The sequence below is a fragment of the Cebus imitator genome, unplaced genomic scaffold (genome assembly GCF_001604975.1).
Source record: "Cebus imitator isolate Cc_AM_T3 unplaced genomic scaffold, Cebus_imitator-1.0 Scaffold109, whole genome shotgun sequence".
In the NCBI taxonomy this organism is placed as follows: Eukaryota; Metazoa; Chordata; class Mammalia; order Primates; family Cebidae; genus Cebus; species Cebus imitator.
The window spans coordinates 1,544,762-1,567,086 of record NW_016107424.1 but is presented as its reverse complement, the minus strand read 5'-3'; the positions used below and the strand labels follow the sequence as shown (position 1 = coordinate 1,567,086).

The window sequence follows — 22,325 nt, the reverse complement described above, 5'->3', positions numbered from 1 at the left end:
CAACCTTTGCCTCCCAGGTTCAAGGGATTCTCCTGCCTCAGCCTCCCGAGTAGTTAGGATTACAGGCACACACCACTGCACCCGTTTAATTTTTGGTATTTTTAGTAGAGACGGGGTTTCACCATGTTGGCCAGGCTGGTCTTGAACTCCCAACTTAAGGTAATCTGCCCACCTTGGCCTCCCAAAGTGCTAGGATTACAGGCATGAGCCTCCACGCCCAGCCTTATATTTCTTTTTCTTGTTAAGAAAAAGAAATATAAGGCTGGTAAGCTATTTCTACAGCTTACCAGCTCTGGACAAGTTAAAGGATAGCTATAGTCTTACTACACAGAATCATTATAAGGAATCGGTAGAGTGATCCTGATAAAGTGTTTGCATGGTACCTAGCACAGAGAAAGTGCCTAAAGTTGTTAACTGTTATGGTTACAAAATATGTAAATGATTTTTATTGTTCAATTTTATCTCTTCACATACACTAAATTGTTCTAATTCTTGAACCATAAAAATGACATGTGAATGACTTATGCATTCAGTGAGTCCACTCAACTAATATTTTTTAAGTACCTGTTATGGTCTATTAAAGAAACTGGCAAGACAGTCATTATGACAGTCATTATTCCCCTTAAATATTCCCAAGTGTTAGTGGTCAGTTTCTCTCTGCTGAAAATGAAAAGTACACCATAGAATGGAGGAAATCAGCCATCTTGAGGGCTAAATCTGGTCTAATATCATATTGGTTGACCTGTCACTACAGTGTTGCCACATATGTTTTATTGGTTTTTTCTTAGCCCCCAAACATTTTAAAAATTAGATAATTTTATGTTAAAAGAAATTTAGACTTTTAGCTTCTCTTGAAAACATGAACTCTGACAAACATTGTAATTACAGAGTAGCAGAGGTAGAGAGGCCCTTTATTTGGGGCATGTTTTCTGCAGGTTCCCACGTCCTGCTGTTCTCTGTTGTCTCCTTATCACTGAAGCCAAATATCAGTGGCTGCATTTGCACAGTTGTTATTTTTTATAGTGAAGTTAAAAGTGAACTGTTTTTATATCCATGTTTCTACCAAAGGTAAGAAAACACAAGCCAAAAAGACACAGGTTTCAAGAAAAATAGGAGAAAGCATAATTCTTTATGGAAGTGAATAATATTCTTTGTATCTAAGAATGCAAAAAAATGTGTATTAAAAAATACAACTTAAGATGCCATTATGAATAAACTCCAAGCCACTGTTTACTAATATCTTTTCAGTTTTAGGAAGGAGGTAGGTTTGTCTTGCATCTCACTGGATCTCTTGTGCTACATATTTCCTGAAATACCATAAGCACTTTATGGTATTTCAAGTATAGATAAACACGAAGAGTTTTACAAATATAAGAGATAGCAGAAACTCTATCCTCTATCCTTTACCTGTTATAAAACAAGAGACCTAATACTCCTCATGTTTATCTATCTTACAAATATAAGAGATATACAATAAACATGAGGAGTATTACAAATATAAGAGATAGCAGGAACTATTTAATATTAAAAGATATCAAATATGCATACTAAGTGTAATAAATGTAATAGATATTGCGTTTTACAAATATAAGAGATATGCAATAGATAAACATGAGGAGTATTATAAATATAAGAGATGGGAACTATTTTAATATTAAGAGATCAAATATGCACACTAAGTGTAATAAATACAATAATTGTTTTCCTTCTTAAGATATTAAGTAAATATCTTAATCTTACAGATTAAGATATTTACTTAATCTGGAGGCAGAAATACATGTTGCGTCTCTTTCTGCTTCATCAAAATGTCAACCAAGTAATTAGGATCTCTGAGAGTTACAATAAGAATTACAGCCTCATGTTTAGATTTTTTTTTTTTTTTTTTGAGACGGAGTTTCACTCATGTTACCCAGGCTGGAGTGCAATGGTGCGATCTCGGCTCACCGCAACCTCCACCTCCTGGGTTCAGGCAATTCTCCTGCCTCAGCCTCCTGAGTAGCTGGGATTACAGGCACGCACCACCATGCCCAGCTAATTTTTTGTATTTTTTTAGTAGAGACAGGGTTTCACCGTGTTGACCAGGATGGTCTCGATCTCTTGACCTCGTGATCCACCCGCCTCGGCCTCCCAAAGTGCTGGGATTACAGGCTTGAGCCACCGCGCCCGGCATGTTTAGATTTTTTTAATTTAGATTTTAAATTATTCCTTCTTTCCACTGATACTTAGTGAGGAACTGCTATAATCCAGGTACTGTGATAAACACTGGCAAATGTTGGAGAGCTAAAAAGGTATATTCCTCTTATAACGACATTATTTGCTTGTAACAAACAAGTAAATAAATGTATTAGTCAATATGTAAGTAAACAAAAAAGTAGACAAGCACACATTATATTAAGTACTATGTAGGAAAGCAATAGAGCACTGTAACAGAATAATGAGGTATATGGAATGGGGGTGGGAATCTTCAGGGATGATCCACTTGAGAATGTAACATGTAAGCAGAGATCTTAATGAATTGTGAAGAATCAACCTTTCCGAGTACATGGAGTAGGCACCTCCAAGAGAAAAGCATATGCTTGGCTATTTGCTTATTGACATCATCTTGAACAAGGATTAGCAATCTCCTACCTGTACCACATATGCTATGTGCCACCTCCATGCTACCTTTGCCACCAAAAGATTCAGTGTGATGCATGATTTGAAGCAGATAATAGGTAGTTTCCTCATCTTGATACCCCGTGGAAAGTAAAATCAGTGACAAATAAAAGCAGATAATCATCTCAGAGTCTGCTAAAGATGATAGTTGCTTGTCAGTACATCAGTATCCACCCTAGAAGAAAAACACAGAAGAGGTGGGTTTATCTTCAGTGTACTCTCACTTCCCCTTCCAAGTCCCTGTCCTGCCTTCTGATGCTCTTTCCCGCAAGTTGCAGTCAAATAAAGCATGTATATTACTCTCTTTTTACTCAGTTTCTCCTTGTCCTTATATGAAGTAGATTCCAGACCTCACAAGCGTATATGCCTATCTTTCTACTCCAATCCCTCAAAAAAGGGGGCAAGAATTAAAGAAAGAACAAGAGGAAAAGAAGGAAGGAAGAGAGGAAAGAAGGGAAAGATGGTTCTGAATATCCCAGTCTGGGACTGAAAAAAGTCATTTATTAAAATTCTTCAAGACAGAATGAACGACCATAGCTAATAATACACCTTAAGCTTTTCTAGAATATTTCTATTAAAAAGAATTGATTGTTACTGATGTATTTTAATCTCGTAAAATTTCAAGAATTTATTTAAATGAAGAACTTCACAAAGGGTAAGAAAAATTATATACGGGGGTGGTAGGTTTCTCGTCCCACCTGTCATTCCATCTTTTCTAGGACAGAGGCAGGAATATTAACTGATCACTTTTAAAAGTTTGATGATGGACAATAAATTTTAAAAAATAAACAACCCTGATAACCTATTCTGTGTTGGGTGTACTTTGGGCCAAATGAAAATGCTATTAGTTGGATTTGTTTGTTCACTTGCTTTCTTTAGAAAATAAATTTAGTGTCACCTTTACATATGTAGGGTTTTCCCTACAGTCCATTCCAATTTAAAAAGTTCCCTGCTAGTGCACCAGGGATTGCAATTATAGACACTTCATTGTTTTGCGGCTGCTAAAGCAGTTAGTATCTACTAGAAAATAAATATAGAACAAAAGGGAAAAAGGAAATATGATTATGGAGGAACCTGAGAATTTGGAAATCTATAAGTGATGAGGTAGAATGAATCATAACACAGAATTTACTACACAAGGAGGAGCAAGAGCAAATAAGAAATACATAGGAATTGCTGTTGAAAATCAAAGCCATCATTTGTTGTGGTAAAATTACTTACTTTCTGCTCCAACCAGTTACAGTGGTAAGGACAATATGCTGGCTAATATAATTTTCTTGGTAAGACTGTTATTGTTTATATAGAAATTGATGTAACACCTTTGATTCCTTGTGTTAAAAAAAAACAGATTTTAACTTAAAGCACACATTTATCATAGTAAGAGAAAATTTTTTTAAAAATTGTCATCATGATTCTCCTATTGTGGAAAAATAAAATCTCAGGACCACAGTTCACTATGCCAACAGGAAAAAATTAAGGTGAATGTTGAATCATGCAAGAAACTGCTTTGCTTTTGTTCCTAAGCTAATAGCTATAGATAAAAGAACAGGTATCTCCATAGTTATATACTCTATGTTCACATTATGTAATGTGCCAATTTATTGACAGTGAGAAGAATACATAATTGACTATCCCCCAAACTGCTCCTTTTCTCTTGCAATATGTGGAGTCAGTAATGTGACCATACCCACTCTCTTTCCCCTCTACCCTGCTTTCCCCCTTTAAGTACTGAAGCCCTCAAAATCATCTTTCTAAAAATCTGGGAACCATAGATTATTCCTGTGGATTTGTGTTTCTTTCTCCTGGCACATACTTAACCGCGACAAAATAAAATTCTAAATTGATTGAGACCTGTCTCAAATGCATTTTGGTTTACACTATCAAGGTTTGGAATCGTTAAGACGTGCCATTAAGGTATTTTATTTCTTTCTAGCATTTTGATTATAGTGAAATTAGGTAATTAGTGGTGCCTGTTTTTAGTAACATGGTAAGTAGAATTAAGAATGGAAAGCACTGGGAAATAGAAAACAAAAACATATCAAAGATTTCCACCTTTACTTTCTTAGTTTTTTTTAAAGAAAAATTTATTTTCTAAACACAAGCTAAAAATTACAATATTTAATTTGCTTTTTCAGCACAAGTTATAAATTATCAAATAGAAAATAAACAGTGAAAAGATTATATCATTTTTAACAGTGTTAAAGTTTTAGTTATACTCATTTGACTGGTTAGTACTGCTCTTATTTACTTATTCTTCAGACACAGTTTTATCCTTATACAGAAGTTACTTTAATTTTTTATTATTTAAGTTATCCTTAAAATACTACATGAAATGATTGTACCAGGTACAATTTACTTAAATATTTATTCTTAAAATTACATTATTTTTAAATAAAATACATATGTGAATTTAACTCTAGTCCCCAAATGTGATCACTGTTAATAAATCCACTTATTATAAATAATAGAAACAGCAGCAGCTTGATCCTTACCAGCTATATAAGTTTTCTTAGCCTGCAGTAACAAAGTATCAAAATCTGGGTGGCTTAAAACAATAGAAATTATTTTGTAATTCTGAAGGTTAAAGTTTGAAGTTAAGGTGTCAAAGCCATGCTCCCTCTGAATGCATCAGTTCTCTTAGATTTATTATTTCCTTTCCTTTGCTAACTTAAGGATTTATTTGCTCTTTCATTTCTAGTTTTTTAAAGTGGAAACTGAGGCTGCTGACTTGAAATTTTTCTTTCTAATACAGACAGTTTCATGGGATAATTTTTTCTTTGAGGATTGCTTTAGAGCATTCCACAAATTTGATATGTTTTCATTTTCTTTCAATTCAAAGTACTTTCCAATTTCTCTTTTGATTTCTTCATTGATGCATGAGTCATTTAGCATGTGGCATTTTTAGAAAACTTTATATTTTGATTTATTTTAGGTTCACTTAGAAGTTGTCAAAAAATACAGTTTCTTTATAACCTTCAACCAGCTATGCTGCCATAAAAATGAATAAAATTATGTCCTATGCAACAACATAGATGCAGCTGAAGGCCATTATCCTTAGTGAATTAACATAGAAACAGAAAATCAAATACCCATGTTCTCACTTACAAATGTGATCTAAATAATAGGCACACTTAGACATAAAGATAGAAACAATTGACCTGGGGGATTCCAAAAAGGGGAAGAAGTAGGCAAGGGATTAAAAAAAAAAAAAAAATTAAAATTGCCTACATTTAGAAATATATTTCAACTCAGCCTAGGGATCCAGAAAAATTTTTTATGAATAGTTTGTTTTTTTGTTAATAAAAAAAAAAAAAAAACTGCCTATTAAGTACTATGTTCACTATTTGAGTGATGGGTTCACTAGAAAGAAGCCCAAACCTCAGCATTACACAGTATATGCATCTAACAAACCTGGACATGTACCCCCTGAATTGAAAACTAAAACACACACACACACACACACACACACACACACACACGCGTGTGCGCGCGCACGCACATACACACACACACACACACACGCACACGAAATTGCCCCTGATACAATATCATTAGCTATAGACTATTTGGATGTCATCAGTTTTACAAGCATTCTTTTTGTGTGCTCTATAAATTTTACTGCATGTATAGATTTGTGTAACCACCCCAAAATCAGGGCACAGAACTGTTTCATCACCTTAAAGAAACTCCCTTTTACTGTCTCTTTATGGCCATACCCTCATCAGAACCCCAACTTCTTCCAACCTTCTTGCCATCCTTAAACGTATTTCCTCATCTATGCAGTTGTTCGGGCTTTTTAAAATACTATTTTATAGTTCAAATATTTTGTTAAGAAGAATCTTAGCTAGTAGTTTTTTTATGTTAATTTTTATAGTTTTATTATTAACTATTATATTTTATTATAATACTATACTATTTTATTATTAACTATTAACTATTAATAACTATTATTAACATAATAGTTTTATTATGTTAATTTTTGTGTACTTTTTGCTTTGTGGATAATGAAAGGGATGTTTTTCTATTCTATTTTCTATCTTGTTACTGCTGGTTCACACAAAATTACTGGCCTTTCTAGCTCCTTTTTTTCTTTCTTTTTGATTGCTGTTTCTTCAACTCTTGTTTCTTTCTTTCTCAGTCTTATCTCTTTGTCAGAGGGAAAAAAATATGTTTTTCTTTTACTCACAAAGAATAGTTTTCTGACTTCTGTTTCCCCACCTTCTAATATCAGTCCCAGAGAGCCTCACCCACAATTAGTGGGCTGATCAAAGTAGTTTCCCAAAGACCAGTTTCTGACAGAAATTCTATATTCCTAAAAAATTTTTAAAAGATAGTTTTGCCTAGAAAAACTGCATCAGAAAATTTACAATTATTTGATCAGAGACCTTAATAAAGGAAAATGTGAAATATTACTATCAAGCTAAAAGGTTATTTTAAGGCAGCAATAACTAAAATTTTAAAGTTTACCCTTGACAACTATTATAGTAGTGCAGAAAATTATTAGAACAGTGACTATTTCCTTTTCAAATTTTAAAACCAAAAGTAAAATTCTTTACTACCAAAATACAACATATCTATAATTAACCCTAGAGAAGAAAAAATATTAATTGTATTAGATCTACTCCAATTTAATTATGAGTTATTTTTTAAAGTTGTGTCTTCAGCGAAGATAAGAATCTTACTATGTTAATGGCCCGTATGGAGAGACTGGAATAAATGATTCAAATAACAGGTAAAAGTCTTTGAGAGAATAGAACAAAGAGATGGGAGGCAGCTAAGATAAATGACCAGCTACAAATATCCTTGGTGGGAGGGTGAGGAGAAGGAGAAATAGTGTAGAGCTGAGAAAATAATAAAAGTGAACAGCCTAATTTTCATATTCCAGAGCACAGCATCCTAATAGAATTGAACAAGATAGGTTGTTGCAGACAATGACTAAAAATAATTAGATTAAAGGATTGTCATAGCTATCACCATCTGTGTATGGTTTCATACTTTTCAACATAAGCAATCTCTATATGACAGGCAGTAATATTTTAGAAGAAAGGATGTGGGACCAGATATTTTGGGTTGGGATTCCAATTCCAGTACTTACGGCTAGTAATATAATGAGTGTTTCAGTATCTATCTCAGTAAAATGTATATAGCAGTAGCGTCTGTTTCAAGGATTGCTTTGAGGATAAATTGGGATGATTCACAAAATGTAGTACACCTTCATTAGAATGTGTTAGCTGTGTTATTATCAAAGATAACCCAATGTATTGTCAGAAACTTTTTCAATTGAGATATAAATGAGATATGACTCTCCTTGGCTTCCCCAAATGGCTCAGCTTTGCATCTCTCCCATCTGCCCAGGGCAAAACTGTAAATGTGTGTAAAAAATAATTAAGACAGAAACAGAATTTTTTTAAAACAAAACAAAAAGAAAATGTATCCACCAGGTCCATGATCAGGATATCATCTGACCTCTGCTTAGGAATTCTGAGCTTATCAACCTGTGTCCTCTAAGCCAAGCTTTCCTCTATATTTTCCCAGTTTACTTATGCCTGGGTGTCTGCCACACCCACCCCCAGCTCTGATTTCTGCTGATAACACTGCTGCTCTTCCTTGAATTTAAACCTACTTCACTAATACCCAACAATCTGCAGAGCCCATGCCAACCCTTTATCCACAGGGGTTAGAAATGGGCCTCTAATTATTGGCTTCTAATTCCTCATCAGCTAGATCAGTGCTCTTCTGATTTGAATTTCAGTTCTTCCTAGATAACCTTGCCAATGTACCTCCACAGCTAGATTAGGTGCCCTTGGGTATGGATTTGATCCAGAACACACTACAGTTTTTCCTGACTGTTTGGACAGTGCTAACCAACCCCTGTTACAGCCTGCCCTATACTTAAATACATTCTCTTTATTCTTGCTTAGTTTTGATACCCCACCTTTCCCTTTCAAACCAATTATTATTTCCTAGGATACCTTTAGCAAAATAGTCTCAATTGTGATATAATTAGATATAAACCTGTAGAGATGTTTAATGAGATAAGAAATGTAGGGTGGGATATCTTATGGCTCAATAGTATTATCTGTCCTACTTATTTATTGCAAAGGTTTACTCTGAAGTGAGAATTTATATACAAAGCATCCTTTACCTTATAAATTGTATGCACATATATATGATATTTTATTTCTGGTTCTCCCTTCCTCTGCCTTTCTAGTCATGTCTTTGTTTCCCTGGTATCATTATCTTATTATATTCTTCTCCCTCACTTTCTTATTAATCTTTTAACCTCATCCCCTATATCCCTTACATTTTACTTTTGTCATCCAATAGGTTCATATTTCTCTATGGAAGGTCAGCTCTTCTCCGAGTCCAGCTTTCACACTAGCTCTCATCCTTTCCCTGGTGCTTGTGATGGGACTGAACAATCAAGCCTTAAGACATAATACGTGTAGTCATACAACGGAATAAGTATAAATCTAAAAAGAATGTAATTAATATTTATACGTTGATATGAAAATATCTCCAAAGTAGATTATAAGGTAAAAACAAGATGCAGGAAAATGTATGCAGAATTATTCAATTTATGGTAATAAAAAGAATACACAAGCAACATGCATTATATTTGTTTTGAAAAGTACAGCAGTAAACTAATTGACATCTTTTTAGAGCTTTTCAAAAGACTCTAACTCTTTGATTCAGTCATCAAAATCACTTATTGATTGCTCAAAGCACTATCTTAGGTGTGGGAATATGAAGATGAATAAAGCATGACTTCTAATCTTGAGAAGTTAACTGTAGGGAACCAGCCCCCACATAGCACCCTTGGGTACTCCAAGTTCAGTGGCAACAAAGGAATGAGAAAAAGACAGATTAAAAATGCATATAGTGGGACAAGAGGGCCAGTGCATAAAGGAGGGTGCAAAGGGCCTGAGCTCTGTTCTTCCACAGTATTTATTGGTAACAATCAAAACAGCACAAGAATAGCTGCTAGAAAAAACAAACAACAACTAGTGGTTGAATTTGAAACTCCCTAATATTATTATAATAAAATAACTTCCAATATTTTAAAATTTTATATTATTTTTCTGACTGATTCAGTATTGATTTATGTTTCAGATTATCTGGTTAATTAGAAATAGGAGAAAACAAAATGGTAGAAATATTTGTTTAGAGCTTAGATATTGTATTTCAATCAATGTTTTTAAATGGAAATTTGTAGTATTCTCTTTAAGGAATATTTTCAATTATAAGAAACAAAAAGTAAGCCACATATAAGTTCAACTTTCTTGTCTCAGCCCAACTAAAAGTTATTGCTCATCATTACTGAGTTGAAGTTATTTGTATTTCTATCTAGGGGATATTTTTTTGTGAAATAAAGTTCTCACTTTTGTTTTTATATATTTTACTTTCATTATCATTATTTGATACAGGCTCTTGCTCTTGCTCCGTCACCAGCCAGCAGTGCAGTGGCATGATCATAGCTCAATATAAACTCAAATTCCTGGGCTCAAGTGAGTCTCCCACCTCAGCCCCCCAAGAGGCTGAGACCACAGGTGTGTGCCACTACACCCAGCTATTTTATTTATTTATTTATTTATTTATTTTTTTGAGAGAGTCTCGCTCTGTCACCCAGACTAGAGTGCAGTGGCACAATCTTGATTCACTGCAACTTCTGCCTCCTGGGTTCACTCAGCTTCCAAAGTAGCTGGGATTACAGGTGCCTGCCACCACACCTGGCTAATTTTTGTATTTTTTTGGTAGCGACAGGGTGTCACCATGTATGCCAGGCTGGTCTCAAACTCCTGACCTCAAGTGATCCGCCCACCCCGGCCTCCCAAAGTGCTGAGATTGCTGGCATGAGTCATTTCGCTCGGCTTAATTTTAAGTTTTTTGTAAAGAAGCGTCTTCTATATTGTGTGGGCTGGTCTTAACCTCTGGCTTCAAGTGGTCCTCCCACCTTAGCCTCCCAAAGTGCTGGAATTACAGGCATGAGCCCTCATGCCTGCCCTATATTTTACTTTCTTCTGGATTTTTTAAAGCTTTATATTAACCAACTCATGTTAATTAAGAAAAAAATTAAGAATAGTTGAGATTTTTATCTGAGAAAATGTATGCACAGAATGGTTCATGACTAGACTAAATTTAAGAGTCACAGAAAAATCATGGAAGGGGCTTGCCGTTGTGTTATGGAGAAATCCTTCTGTGGTAAGTAGAATAAAGGTCTACCAAAGTTGTCCACATACTAAATCCTGGAACCTGTGAATATGCTACCTTTCATAGTGTCTTAATTCATTTGTGCTGCTATAACAAAATACCTGTGACTGCGTTATTTACAAACAAATTTACTTCTTACAGTTTTGGATGCTGTAAACTCCAAGATCAAGGTGCCAACCAAATCGGTGACCAATGAGGGCCATTCTCTTCTTGCAAGATGGCATCCTGTTGCAGCATCCTCTGAAGGGAATGGATGCTGTGCCCTCATGTGGCAGATGGAACAGAAGAGCAAAAAAGGGATAAACCCACTCCCTCTAACCCTTTTATAAGGGCCCTTATCTTCATGAGGACTTTGCCCTCATGACTGAATCACCTCTGAAATACCATCACATAAGTTTCAGCATATGAACTTTGAGGAACACATTCAAATCATAGTATGTAGCAAAAGGGAGTTTGCAGATGTGATTAAGTTAAAGATATTGAGATGAAAAGTTTTCTTGGATTTTCTGTATAAATAATCACAAGGGGCCTTATAAGTGAAATGAGAAAACAGGAGAGTCAAAGTGGCTTTGAAGATGGAGGAGGGAGTCGTCCAGGAGGTAAGGAATGCTAGTGGTCTCTTGATGACAGAAAAAAGTAAGAAAATGGATTCCGTCCTAGATCTCCCACAAAGGAATGCAGCATTGCTGACAGCCTGATTTTAACCCAGTGACCAAGGTTAACCATTTTGGACTTCTGACCTTCAGAACTATAAGACAAATTTGCATTGTTTTACACCACTAAGTTTGTGGTAATTTGTTATAGTAGCAATAGGGAACTACTACATCTTCCTAATGGTATTTTATATATATATATATATATATATATATAAAATTGGTAAATTAAAATTCCCTCCCATTATGTAGGTCAGTGTTAGAGACAACTGAGTGGGATCACTTTAGCTAGTCTGGCTAGTCAATGTTGACTAATGTGGCTAGGGTGATTGGTAAGATCAGTGAGAATGTGACAAGTGAGGCTGGTGACAAGCTGTCCAGGCAATCAAGACAGTGTCCGTCAGAAAGACTGAGTGACATGAGGCATATCAAGTGTCAGATGACCAAAAAGGGAGGGCAGCCTTCAGCATGAATGTTCACTAAGTGTGAGAGGAACCAAGTGAGACACAACACTCCACCCACTCTTTCACTAAAGGTGAAAGAACAATGAGTAAAATGGCACACATCTAGATGCCATTTAATTTAAGAGTATCATGTATTCTGGGCTTAACATGAAGCAAGAAAGAATGAGGACAGGATTTCTATCAGCAAAAGAAGACAGTTTGAGATTTCATGGGCTGTAAATGACAGAGAATATAAAGAAATATTATATACAGAGACAGAACGTAGATAGTAAGAATGTTTTAAACACAGAAAAAACTGAAAGAGAAACTATAAATTAGGAAGTACTATTTGCCTTATTTATTACAGTTTATAACTTTCAAAATTGTCTGAGACTGCAGGTATTAGGCACTTTATGCAGCCTGTTGCAACAGGGAGAATATCCAGAGTATTTTCTGGAAAATAGGAAGCGAAGAGTCTTTCTATGACAAATTTACAATGTTGTCAGTTTGTTGGCTTGGCTTAGGCAAGTATTGCAATCATTTTGTGTGAGCAAGATCATAAGAGTGAGAGCGAGAATGATTTGACCTATTTGACTCCATTACATTCTGTTTTTGGAATTGTTAGCTCAAAGAAGGAAGCTAGAGGAGTGGGTCAGTCTCTCAGTACCAGGAATCGTAGATCAGTGTCCAGTCAAAGAAGAACATTTTAAATTTCTCCATACAGCAAAAGGTCCATATATTTAATTTATGAAGATAAAGAAATTCTTATAATTGTTTCAATATATTTCTTTAATAGTTAGGAAACGCACCTGCTGCTATAATTGATAAACCCTGAAATCTCAGTGGCAGATCCTTCCTTCTTGTGCCATTTTCAACATGTGACTCCCATGGGCTCCTTTAGGGTTTTTTCTTTCCACCCAGCTTTGAGTAGAAAAGAGTATGGAGGATCATACAAAGGAGGTTTTCATAGCCTACATGATCTACAAGTAGTCTACATCACTTCCACTGACCTTCAACTAGCCAAAATTTGGACATATGACTACCTCTAAGTGCAAGAATGGCTGAGAAATTTAGTTTATCTGAGTTTCCAGGAGGAAAAGATAATGGATTTTATAAATAAGTAAAATTTTAAAAAGAATTATAATTAAAAATATTAAATGATAAAATGATGAACTCCCTAGTGGAAAAAAAATGGCCAATACCATTGACCAATAAAAATGTTAAATATTCAGAATCATTAAGGATTAAAACTAAGACACAAAAACATATTTCCCTATTAAACAGTCAATACTAAAAACAATGATAATACCATGTTATTTTCCTATGCTGCTGAGAAATAGTCTCAGACACCGTCTCAAAAAAAAAAAAAAATAGGTAAAAATGTTTTTTTCAGGTTTCAGAGGACAATGTGAAAATATGTACCTGAAAGACTTTTAAATGTGCATACTCTTTGATCTAGGCTTCCAATTCAAAAAAATTATCAGGAATAAATAATCAGAAACCTATTCAAAGATTGAAGTCCTCCTAGATTCTGTCTATCACATTCTACAGCAACTGATGAGCAAATCATGTTAGATCTAGCTTCACAATATGTCCAGAATCTGATCCCTCTTTCCACCTCCACTCCTTTTTTACCTATAATCCAATTTTCACATAGTAGTTACCGTAACCCTTTTAACACCTATGTCAAATAAGGTCACTCTTCAAAAGCCTTTAGGAGCTCTATAATTTTCTCATCTCAGAGGAAAAGCCCAACTGGCTCCATGTCATCGTCCCCATCAAAGTCCATGCCAAACTTCTCTGGTCTAATCTCTTACTTTCTACCCCTTCTCTCCTTGCTCCCTTTCCTTAGGCTACACAGTCTTTGCTGCTGTTCCTGCAAGAACCAAACATGCTTCCTCTTCAGGGCTTTGCTGTTCACCATCTGCATTTCTGCTTCAGTGTCAGTGAAGCTGATCCTATTCCCTCCACGTAAAAAGCAATGTGCCCCCTCCACTCACCTTTCCTATTTCCTTCCATGATATTTATTTCCATCTGATACACAACCATGTTAAATTGAATTTTGCTCATCTTCCTGTGTTACAATGTCAGGAATTTTGTATCTCTTAAAATAATGCTGGGTAGGTGCTCAGTAAACATTTGCCAAATGAATAGTGAAATATTATGAAAATTCTGAAACACTGAAAAATAGCAGACTGGTTAAATAAATTGGGATGATTGACTTAAATGCCATACAGTCAGACAAGATGGAATCAAAAACATAAAATAAGAATGTGATTCTGTATCTCACTGGAGGAAGTGCTGGAAATACCAATTTCCAAATAGATAACAGTTATTTTTCTTACCCAATTGGTTTCTGAAACCATAGGAAAGGGAAGTTTCTCATCCTAAAATACTTTTACATGTATCAAATGATTCTATGGTTCTCAAATACATTTCTCTGTGAAGTGTGTGTGTCCAAGGGCTAAATGGGTTTTTTTAAATTATCTTATTCTTTGCAGATAGTGTTGATTATTGGTCAGCTTCAGCTGCAGTAACATAATACCACAGACTGCATAGTTTAAAGAACAGAAGTTAATTTTCTCACAGACTGTAGCCCAAGATCTATGTCCAGCAGGTTTTTGTTTCGGGCGAGACTTTTCTTCCCGACTTGCTGGTAGCCTTTCCATGATGCATGCTTGTGGAGACAGTAAGTGAGTGAACAAGCTTTTAGTGTCTCTTCTTATAAGAACATTCTGTCTACCAGATTAGGGCCCCATTCTTATAACCTCATTAACCTTAATTACCTCCTAAATGTCCCATCTCTAAATATAGTCACATTGGAGATTAGGCTTTAACATGTGAATGGTGAGGGGAGGGGCACACAATTCAGTCTCAGGTATGTTTACTCTGTTTATTAAAAAAGCAAAGAGTCGGCCGGGCGTGGTGGCTCAAGCCTGTAATCTCAGCACTTTGGGAGGCCAAGGCGGGTGGATCACGAGGTCAAGAGATCGAGACCATCCTGGTCAACATGGTGAAACCCCGTCTCTACTAAAAATACAAAAAATTAGCTGGGCATGGTGGCACGTGCCTGTAATCCCAGCTACTCAGGAGGCTGAGACAGGAGAATTGCCTGAACCCAGGAGACGGAGGTTGCGGTGAGCTGAGATCACGCCATTGCACTCCAGCCTGGGTAACAAGAGCGAAACCCCCGTCTAAAAAAAAAAAAAAAGCAAAGAGTCACTAAACCTATTTTGCACCACCTCAACTAATATTGTTTTTCCTAGGCTGTCTTCTTAAGATTTATCCAAAGATCCTGAGAATATACTGAGTTAAACTAATAACCTTTTGGATTACTAGTCTAGATGAGATCATTAATTTGGAAACACTAGCAAAGCAATTAAGTTATAAGAATAATACATCAAAGCCAAATTTTATTAGAAGGAAAAATGCAATGTTCAAAAAGTTAAATAAATGTTTAATGAAGAACAAGATTACTTTTTAAAAACTGTTTTAACCCTAAGGAACACACACACCCAGATATTTTTCAGAGAAACTTGATCCTTCAAGGCAGCAATGATAATGCTTAATTAGGCTGGGTGCGGTGGCACACGCCTGGAATCCCAGCACTTGGGGAGGCCAAGGCAGGTGAGTCACAAGGCCAAGAGATGGAGATCATCCTGGCCAACATGGTGAAACCCCGTCTCTACTAAAAATATGAAAATTAGCTGGGCGTGGTGGCACGCACCTATAGTCTCAGCTACTCAGGAGGCTGAGACAAGAGAATCGCTTGAACCCGGGAGGCGGAGGTTGCAGTGAGCCAAGATCATGCCACTGCACTCCAGCACTCAAACCTGGTGACAGAACAAGACTCCGTCTGAAAGAAAGAGAGAGAGAGAGAGAGAGAGAAGAAAGAAAGAGAGAGATAGAAAGATAGAAGAAAGGAAGGAAGGAAGGAAGGAAGGAAGGAAGGAAGGAAGGAAGGAAGGAAGGAAGGAAGGAAAGAGAAAGAAGAAAGAAAGAAAGATAAAGATAATGCTTACACACCAATCTAGCTGTGTAGGGTCTGGAAACATCAAAAAGTATTTTTGACCAAAATAATTTGTTACAATGGTGATACGTGGTCAGATTTTCAGTATATGTTGGTAATCTTCCCAACTTCTTCTTACAATTGTATTTAACTCCATTATAGGAAGGAATGGTTTGTCTCAATATTGTCCCATCTTGTAACCCCAGGATTTAGTACCAAATACTTATATTTATTAGTTAAAAATGTTTAAATCAAGGGGAACATGAATTCATGGTAATAGTCATCTCTCTTTCTCTCTCTCCCTCTGTAGGTTATTAAATAAGCTGAACTTATAGAAGAATAAATCAGAAATGTTTATAGTTTTCTTGAAATACTGCCACTAACAAGGCCATTTTAAATTCCCCTTGTCTCCTGTAGCAGATATCTTACCACATTATCACATCTTGGGAAAATTCGGTAATTTCCCAGTCCATTTCAGAGATTAAAAACCCACTTTGTTGGCCAGGCGAAGTGGCTCACACCTGTAATCCCAGCAATTTGGGAGCCTAAGGCAGGTGGATCGCTTAGGAGTTCCAGACCAGCCTGGGCAACATAGTGAGACCCCCATCTACTAAAAATACAAAAATAATTATCCAGGTGTGGTGGTACACTGCCTGTAGTCCCAGCTATTTAGAAGCCTGAAGTATGAGGATCACTTGAACCCAGGGATGGGGTGGGGGAGGTTGCAGTGAGCTGAGATCATGCCACTGCACTCCAACCTAGGAGACAGAGACCCTGCCTAAAACAAAAACAGAAACAGAAACACTTTGTCTAAAAATCAAATTTCCTATGCAAATTGAAGATTTTCTCTTTGCGGCTAACTTCTAGCATTGTGGCTTAAGGGACCTAACATAGGGAAGGAGGATATGGTCTTCTTTTTATTTCTTTCCCATTATCTACCTTGGGGACAAAATAGTTTGCCTCTGCTTCTCAGCTTCTTCTTCCCTCTTGGATATTCTAGCTTTTTCAGTGAGCGGACACAAGGAGGATTCCAAAAGATTCATTGGACCATTACTGAAGTCTTCTTTCCTGTGTTTTACACTAATTGTTGGGCCAATAATGACTGTCCATTGACAATGCTCTCTTAATGGCAGGCACTCAAATACTGGATTTCTAGAGGAGATACAAATATAAGTCCTTTCAAAGCCTTCCCAAACCACACTGTCCTGCTTCACCTCATCTAACCCTACAAGGCCCTGCATTTACTAATATATTCCATGGACTCTTGTCGCTGGTTATTTCACCCACGAGTTAGCTTTCTGTGTTGGTGTCAGCATGATGGCATAAGTGCAGGTATTTTTTGTGGTGCTCACTTTGCCTAACGGAAACTTATATGCTCTCATCAAAGCAGAATTGATAGCTGAGCTGCACCACAGGCCCCTCTGTGTGCCCTGCCATCATTCTCAAGTTGTTTTTCTCCTGTTCACATAGACTTTGAGAAGACTGACTAGCCTAGGACCTAATCTGATGTACAACTAGAAAGTGAGGTGCTGATTTTCCTTTTTTGCAGATACCCCCAGACTGCCAGTGACTCCCTTAGAGTCTGTCTCACTTGGCTTTTTGGGGAGGGGCAGGGGCAAGCCATAGCAGTACCTCCTAAGCCAAAAATCATGACTCCAATAATTCCCATTTTCCTCTTTTCTATTCTCCTGTTTATATGGATTTGGGTAATTGTGGTTAGTGAGGGGCCAGTTCTGCTTATTTAGTATATGGGGGCTCCATCCTCATTTTTGGACCCTAGTTATGTTTTGTATAACAGGGAAAGTTTCATACAACTTCAAGTTACATGTTCTGTGTTGAACTTTGCATTTCACTCTTTTGCATTCCACTCTTACAGCTTTTATCTTATTTTACACTTATTAGCATCCTGTGAGATGCAGGACAGCTACCTCAATTTTGCTGATGAAACTGAGACAATAGAGGCAACCTAGAACTAATTAATTGGAAAAAAAAAACAACAACCTTTACTGAGCACCAGATATGTATGTGGTGCTATGATAGAAGATGCTACAAAGAAATAAGTAGTCTTTGCCTATGTGTATATGTCAAACAGAATAAAAACTATTTTAAAATAATGTTATCATGGCAAAAAAAAAAAAAGTCATGCAATTATAGTAGAGGAAAACATAATTTCAACCTTGCATTTGAATGGGGATTTAAAGGATTGGCAAGAACACAAAAGACTGGAACTCTGGACCACAAAATCCAAAGGTTTGAACTTTGAAGATTTTTTGCAACAGCACCAACAGAATGCTCATGATGCCTCTTTCTGAAGAACTACTCAGCTGAGAGGAAACCATGTGGTCTTCTTTTCCCTGAAGTGTCTGGAAATAATACAGGAAAACAGGATGTCTCTAGTTCTATTCCACAACTATACCTTAGCCTTCACCAAGCTCCACTACTGCTGCTTTGGGCTGCTGAGTGGCTCTAACATTTTGTCTGCCTCCCTGGACTCTTCTGTGACTGCAGTTAAGCCTTCAACCTTCCATTATTTCTGCAAAATGTTGTGCCCTTTTAAATTCCTGAATATGGCCTTATTCTCTCAGGATTATTAGTGTGTCTGCTGGAAAATATACTTCTCATATTGACTTTAGAATTTCATATTAAACTTATTTCCAAAAGCATGGCATTCCATGGAGACCTCTCCTCCGTTATTCTCTGTTTTTCTTAAATGACATGTTCATAGCTGGGATAGATCACTGTATGAGGTCCCCAATGAATCACACCTTTCTGCATCCGTGCCCCTTTGCAAGTGACATAGCCACACCTTCCATCAAGAGACTGAATTTATCCCCCTGCCTGCTTCAATATATGCTGTCCATGTGACTTTTTCTGACCACTAGAATGTGGCAAATGCAGTATGTGCATTCCAAAACCTTGGACTTATGAGGCCTCGCAGCCACTGCCTTTGGCCTCCAAGAACCCTGTCCTGAGACCATCATGCAATAAAGAAACATAGGATGAAATTGCATTTGGAAAGAGAGGTTCAACCAACCAGGTTTCTTGACTGAGCTCAGTCCCCAGCTGATCCACCAGCTGAATGCATTGGCCTAAGCGGGTGCAGGTGAGACTTGGCAGAAAACTACCTAGTTAGCCATAATGATTATCAAAAATAATACAGTACATTGACAATCCACTAAGTTTCAGGATGGTGGATTCTTACAAAGCAATAGATAAATAAAGCAGAACATGGTACTAAAAGTACAAAGCAACAGATAAATCCCATAGAAGTTGGCACTGAAAGTACAAACCTACAGATAAATGTAGCAAATTGATACTGCTCTAACAAAACACCAAGTATATGGCATTGTCTTCAGGGCCAAGCACAGAACAATGCAGAAATGGGTGGAGAGGAGACAGTGAAACTAGAAGAGTAGGGAGGAAATTGCTATTGGAGACTAGAAGGCAATTAACTGTTGCCTGCAGTTATCTGAAAAATAGAAAATGTGCTTAATGAACTTGTTGAATTTCACTAATTTCCATATGAAATATTAAAAGCGATAACTAGCTTCTTTGAGCTGTGTAAAATAAGGTATTGTAAGAGAAAGTTTGCATTTTTTGTTGATGCCATAAAAATTACCACAAATTTAGCAGCTTAATACAAATTTATTATTTCATAGTTCTGTAAGTCAGAAGTTTATCATGGCTTAACGGCTAAAATCAAGGTGTCATCAGGGCTATGTACCTTTCCAGAAGTTCTAGGGGAAAATCTATTTCTTTGCTCATTTGGGTTGTTTGCAGAATCCAGTTCTTCATGGTTTAGGACTAACATTCATATGTCCTTGCTGCTATCAGCTAAAAGTCTTTCCCGCCTTCTCGAGGACACCCATACTCTTTGATTCCTTCCTCCATCCTCAAAGACAGCAATGGTAGGCTGAGTCCTTTTCTCACTTTAAATCTCTCCTGTGAATATCTCTCACTACAGCTGAGAAAGGTTCTCAGCTTTTAAGTACTCATAATTAGGTTTGGCTCACATGGATCATCCAGGATAATCTTCCCATCTGAAGTTCTGCACCCTGTAATCATATCTGCAACACCCCTTTTGCTAAGTAAGATAAAATATTCACTGGTTCTGGGGATTAGAGCATGGACATCTTCGGGGAGGCATTATTTTGCCAACCACAGAGATGAACTAAGTAGGAACTTTCAGTTTGCAATTGAATTTAGAGGAAATATATGGGGCTTAAGACAGTTTTTCATCTAGCAAAAGATTCTCAATGTAAGAAATGGCCTCAGAAGAAAGTTCAAATCATTGATATGGCTGTAAAACCCATTCTGAAGACCTCTGAGAGACTCAAGCAGTGACCTGGAGACTTCCTTAAATAGGCAAACGAGCTTCTAAGAATTTGAAGGGCCTCAAATGTGGCCTGAACATAGAGAAATACCTGTCTCAAAAAAAAAAATTTATGTTTGTGGCTTTGGGAGCATGAGGTAAACCCCATTCAAATTCACAGGAAAAGCCCACACATTTCTAAGGAAGTTGTGTCAATTTGGATTAAAAGGGACAGAGGCAGTTCAAAATGAAAAGAGGTCTCTGGGCTCCCAACTGACTTTGTGGAGAGGCAGGGTGAGAAAGCTGTGCAGCTGCAAACAGGAGCCATTTCTTATGAAAAAGTCCAGACTCAGCGGGAAAGGCCAAGTGCTAAGGATATGAATAGATGAGGAAAAGGAGTAGCAACAGAAGAGTGTGCCCTAATAAAGAAGCATTCCCTGCCTCTAGGGTCAAAACAACTTGTGACATGTGCCCAACTGGATTTCAGAATTCTGTCATCCTGTGTATTCTATGTACCTTCTATTCAGAATGCACCCTCCTCTTCTTGTTAGTTGTTATCCTGTTTCTGTTCCTCTGTTAAATGTTGGGGGTTGGGATGGCTGGGAGAGAAGAAGGGCACATGCTTTGTCCTTTTAGTTCACAGGTCTCTGGATCAACAGATGCTGTACCCAAGGAGCTAGACCTGTGGAATCATCCCCCAGGAACTTTGACTGCACCTGGATTGGATTTAGGTGAAAGACACATAAAGTTGACTTTTTAATGACTAAATTAGACTTTGGGGTGTTGGGAGTAGATAAGTGTAGTTTGCCTGCAGGGAATGCAAACCACAGTGACCAGTGGGCAGACTGTCTAATATCCAATGGATCATGCCTTCCTGTGTTCCACACCCCTTTGCAATGTGACATTGCTAACTCTTCCCTTGAAGTGGTGGAATCTATTCCTCTACCAGCCTTGTGACTTCCTTTGATTATGAAGAGGCCTCTGGATACTTGTTCCCCTCCCCCACCAAGAGAGCAGGAGGCAGGCTGAGAAAGCTATTGATGGTGGGAGAATGTGATAAGAAGTGATGTTTCAGAACCAGAGCATAGATCTTAGGGATCCCTTAGTTTCCACCATCATCATCTTAGAATACTGTTCTGAGGCTACAAGGTATATGAAGAAGCCTGAAATAAAGATTACATGAAGAGAATTTCCCAGTGATCCCAAATGTCCCAGCTGAGCCTAGCCCCCAACAAACCTTCCAGCTGAATGCTGCTGCCTAAAAGTTCAGGCAAGTCTGACAGAATTGCCACCCAATCAACTACAGGATCATAGAAAATAACAACTCATGTTGTTTTAAGCCACTGAGTATTGATATAGTTTGTTACTTAGTAGATGATTGAAACAGCAGCTTAAGTGCGTTACATCCCACATGTTTTCTGTTTATATAGTATTTTTATTCTAATAGACGCATTAGCTCATCTCATAGAGATGGTGAAGTATCATAATCATAATCATAAAAATACCTTGGATTGATGAGTACTATTTAACAGCTATTGAGAAACCATAAACTATAGTATTATCTTTAAACTAGAATGAAGTGGTACTCATCTCATAAAAGCCTTTTGCTTTTTGTGGAAGTTGAGATTGCTGCAAATATAATCTCAGTATATCTACTACCTTTTATAGTGTAAGAAGAACAACTGCCATCAGCCTCAAATGAGTTCTGAAGTAGAGAAATCATATAATTAAGTAAAGGAAAAAAATCCCTTTATATTGATCATGACTTGGGCAAAAAAGAAGTTAGTTGTAAAGGTATAATGGAATAAAAAAAATTGATCAGTCAGATGGCAAAACTGTCATCTTCATCAAAAAGCAAAGAAATGTTCTTAATCTTTTTATGCCAAACATTTTGTTTTAGTAAGATTCTGGGACTGTGTAGATTTGCTCATTCACTCAATTGTTTATTTGACAAATATTGAGTGCTTACTAATGTTCCAAGCATTGTGCTAGATACTGGAGATCTAGTTATAAATAAGATAGACAGGTTTCTGACCTCAGAA

The 22,325-nt window shown here is 36.9% G+C and overlaps 1 long non-coding RNA gene across 1 annotated transcript in view; it reads left to right on the top strand.

Moving 5' to 3' along the window:
• Positions 1 to 13,016, top strand: part of LOC108310887 — a 22,457-nt gene extending 9,441 nt beyond the window's left edge. The window contains exon 3 of the long non-coding RNA XR_005201771.1: positions 11,008 to 13,016. This is a non-coding gene — a long non-coding RNA (uncharacterized LOC108310887). The remainder of the gene's footprint in view (positions 1 to 11,007) is intronic.
• Positions 13,017 to 22,325: the final 9,309 nt, after the last annotated feature.